This window comes from Arachis ipaensis, chromosome B02, assembly GCF_000816755.2.
Source record: "Arachis ipaensis cultivar K30076 chromosome B02, Araip1.1, whole genome shotgun sequence".
NCBI classification, from domain to species: domain Eukaryota; kingdom Viridiplantae; phylum Streptophyta; class Magnoliopsida; order Fabales; family Fabaceae; genus Arachis; species Arachis ipaensis.
In genome coordinates this window covers 69455828-69460709 of record NC_029786.2, presented here as the reverse complement: position 1 = coordinate 69460709, position 4882 = coordinate 69455828, and positions in this window count along the sequence as shown.

The following is a 4882-nucleotide window of genomic DNA, read 5'->3' as shown; positions in this document are numbered from 1 at the left end:
ATAATGAGATATTTTGTGAAAAGATAAAATTATTATTATTATTATATGGGTTAAAGTATATTTTTTGTCCTTAAAGTTTGGCAAAAAATTTTAAAAATACTCTTAAAATTTTAGAAAAAATGACAAATAGGTCCCTGACCTTTTACTCCGCGGACATTTTCGTTCCTAACCATTTGAAAATACTTTTAAATTCCTGAACTTCACAAAACTTGGATGGATGAGTCCCTCCGTCCAAATGCCTCTGTCAGACCCAATGAAAAAGTTTGACGTGGCTCCCGTTCTGATGACCTGGCGTCACGGGTTGACACGTGGACTGATGAGTGGAAGGCTACTTTCGAAAATTGGACAAATAAGTCCCTCAACCTAAAACTACGTTGTTTTGCATTTGGCCCTTACATACACTCACATCCCTTAAGTTGTATACAATACCCATTTCACCCATACCACTCTTATTGAATTCATTAAACCCTAAGAATACCAACGATCAACATACTCTGTTTCTTCCTCCAAAAAAACCACTACCCAGGCTGAGACGGTTGCGGCGTGCAGTGGCTGTCGAAGAGGGAGAAGCCTCCATTGTTGTCTAATTCGCTGTCTTCGTCACCGAATGTAAGATTTCATTGTGTTGCTTAGTTAGTGGATTGCCAGGTTCAATGCTTATGCAAGTATGAACTGTGTTGTGAAAGGACTAAACGTGCATGTTGATAGTGTTGTAAAAAAAGTATTGGGATTTTTTCTTTGAAATTGATTAACTGTTAGGGCAAAGAAAACTTCTGGGGTGATTTTCGTTTCTGTCATTTGAAGGACATTACTTTTTGATATGTGAAAAGAGTACTTCATGATCATTGGTTTTTGTTTTTGTTTTTTATTTTTCAGATGGTTGATGTGTTTGTGGTGTCTGTTTTCCACCATGGAGGTAATTTTGTGAGAGAAAGTAATGGTTCTCTAGATTATAAAAATGGGAAGATAGAGAAGTTTCCTGAAATGGACCTGGATTTTGTGAATTTCGGAGACTTGATCACACTGTTTAAGGGCTTGGGATACCAATCATACAAGACAGTTTATTGGTATGATCCAAGGAGTGCTGATGTTGAGTCTGGGCTGCATATTTTGACAGGGGATGCAGGGATTAATACAATGCGAGAGAACAAAATGAAGAATACAGAAACAGACGAGTTTTATACTTTAACCACCCTGTTGATGAGCCTGAGATCATGGAGGATGTTGGAAACCAAAGTAACAGTCCTGTCGCAGAAGAGATTTTGGTGGATCTTCAGAGTTTGTCATCTGATGATGGGTACGAGAGTATGGAGGATGAGCCCAACAAACCTCCACCACCCGGATTTGAAAGTGACAGTGACGAAGAAGATAACAGTGCTGATGACAATGGTAGCAAAAGGCAGAGAGTAATGAAGGGAAAGAAAAAAAGTTATGTCTCCAAAGAAGCCAGCTGCAAAGGAAATGTGGTGTAGCATGACATAATTACAAGACATACAAGGATGCTCCATCTAACCCCAACCGGAAACCTAAAATCAAGAAGTCCAAAAAAGGTAGCACAAGTCAATCAATAGTTATCCTTCCACTATCATAGTCAGCACTAAATGAGAATGTAAGCACTGTATTTAAGTAGTAATCTGAATAATTGGTTTTGCTTCGTGATTTAACTCTTTGTTTAACGTAATGTTAGGGACAGGATGCTCCTAAGATCCAAAGTGCTCCATCTAGCCAGGCTCCATCTAGCCAAGATCACATTAACAATAGCCAGCAACACACTCCAGTTGTAAGTTACTTCTATTAGTGTGAAATGTTGACCCCTCAAACTGTTATTTACCTTAAATTTCATGAATACTTTCTTATATACGACAACCAGGTTTCAAGTGTTGTGAATCCAACTCCTTCCATATCTGTAGCAGCAACACCAAGATCTGCAATACTAGCTCTAATGGCAGACCAAGTGAGGCTAGGTCCTGTAACTAGAAGAACACCATTTAGGCCTCCACTTCAAGTTCCATCTACAATTCACCAAACAGTTTAGCCAAAAATTTCAAAAATGAGGCCCAAGCAGAAGATATTCAGACCACCTGCTCCACTTTGCCCCAGTTCACTCCCACCCCAAGCCAGCCTACACCACCACAACCTCAATCTCAAGGTGCTCCACCTGTCCCACAACCATCTCAAGTCAGGCCTGGACCAAGTATAGCAGCTACCAGGGAGACATTGGCAGCAGCAAGCACAGCTACAACAAGACTGTTCAAATTCATCCCTAATCCACCCTCCATCAATCCAAAGAAGTGAAGAAATATGTCATCTTGGACATCCCACTATGCCTTGTAATAGGTTTTATGAAACTTGACTGTGGCAACATTGTTTTTTTGGGAGGCTTGTTTTTTTTGGAAGCTCTTAGGATTATATAAACTATTGCAAACTTGTTAGGAGTTTGAGACTTACTTTTGTGATGTTAAGCTTCATAAAACTATACACTTTAGGAGATTTGTTCTTTTGGGGTAGCTTTTAGAAAATTTGACTGTGGCAAAGATGTTTATATAACTTTCAATCTATGTTATGTGTTTATGTATACAACTTTTAAGCCTACTTTCTTCAATCATTCAAAGCTTCTTTAGATATTGAAAACATAACTTCAACAACATACTAATATCGCATTTAGATAATAGGATACATAAATTGCCTAAATGGCATGTTTTAATACACAACAAAAACCTGGATCAACCCATTTTTCTATTCTAATTTCTAGAATTCATTTCTCAGGCACTACATACATAAAAATCAACAAAAACAACACATACAATTATACTAATACAATAAGCTAATGGGTTTTTTTCTTCTCTAAAGCAGTACCCTCCTCCAGAACAGCCATCCTATGATCAAATTCCTCTTCCTCTTCAACAATTTCAACCTCTTTCTCACCCAGAGGTCTTTTATCAGAGATGCAACCATTGCTTCCAATTCTAGCAAGATGCTCATTGACCCAAACAAAAAACTTGCAATGCGGTTGCTTTCCCTGTCAAAAATTTCCAAAATTATGTACTATCTAAAACCATTTCAGAACAAAATCCCCAAATTTTTTATCTTACTTTATAGAATGGGTAACCCAAGAAGATTCTGTTCGGGTTGCTAATCGTCCTTGACATATACATTCCTTTAGGTCTCTGGCATGCACAACACAAGGAACTGAGCTTGAAGCTGAATTTTCTTGTCTTACTCTGCTGAAGCTTCTTCTTGATGTTGATGATGCTCCATTAGCACTCATTGTTGATGCAGGTAGAGCTCCTCACCACCAGCAGACACAAAGAAACGCAATCAATTTAAGGATTAGGGCCAAACATAAAATGGTGTAGTTTTTAAGTTGAGGGACTTATTTATCCAATTTTCGAAAGTAGCCTTCCACTCATCAGTCCACATGTCAACCCGTGATGCCAGGTCATCAGAACAGGAGCCATATCAGACTTTTTCGTTGGGTCTGACGGAGGCATTTGGACAGAGGGACTCATCCGTCCAAGTTTTGTGAAGGTTAGGGATTTAAAAGCATTTTCAAATGGTTAGGGACGAAAAATGTTCACGGGGTAAAAGGTTAGAGACCTATTTGTCCTTTTCTCTAAGTTTTATTTTGTTTTAATTTTATCCTAAAAATTCTCGATTTGCATAAAATATACCCTCGATGGCTAAATTTTCAAAATATTCAAGACCAATCTCACAATAATGTATAAAAATTATGCTTGATTTGCTTGTGTTGAGGGTTGTTCTTATAAATTGTTGTTGAATTGGTCTCAAACTTTTTGAAAAATTAGCCGTCAGGGGTATATTTCATGCAAATCGAAAACTTCTGAGACAAAATTGAAACAAAATAAAATTTAGGGATATTTTTGAAACTTTTGTCAAATTTCAGGGACAAAAAATATACTTTACCCTTATTATATTGATATTTTATTTTACGCGCTTTAATTAAAATAAGGATTTGTTTAAAAATATTATTATCAGTTCAAAATCTGCTGGTATGAGTAAATATCGGTAGAATTTGATGAACTTAACTTTGTAAATGCTTCATCATATATCTTTTATTCTTATAATCATTATGTTACTAATATTATTTATATTAATAACTCATATATATTTATCTCCATATATATTATTACTTGTGTTTTAATATATCCAACTTTTGTAATTATCCGTTTAAGATATTTATAACTTGACTCGCTAACTCAGCAGCTTCGAACCATAACATGTGTCCTATTACATGACACATGCCCCTTTTTTTTTTATAAAACCCTGATGAGCGGATATCTTATACGCTTTTTGGGGTTAATTTCATATAGTTTTTAGTATGTTTTAGTTAGTTTTTAGTTTATTTTCATTAGTTTCTAGGCAAAATTCATATTTCTGGACTTTACTATGAGTTTGTGTGTTTTTCTGTAATTTTAGGTATTTTCTGGCTGAAATTGAGGGAGCTGAGCAAAAATCTGATTCAGGCTGAAAAAGGACTGCTGATGCTGTTGGATCCTGACCTCTCTGCACTCGGAATGGAATTTCTGGAGCTACAGAAGTCCAATTGACGCGCTTCCAATTGCGTTGGAAAGTAGACATCTAGGGATTTCCAGCAATATATAATAGTCCATACTTTACTCAAGGATAGATGACGTAAACTGGCGTTCAACGCCAGTTCCATGTTGCAGTCTGGCGTCCAGCGCCAGAAACACGTTACAAGTTGGAGTTCAACGCCGGAAACAGGTTACAGCCTGGCGTTGAACGCCCAAAACAGCCCAGGCACGTGAGAAGCTTTAGTCTCAGTCCCAGCACACATCAAGTGGGCCCCAGAAGTGGATTTCTGCACTATCTATCATAGTTTACTCATTTTCTGTAAACCTAG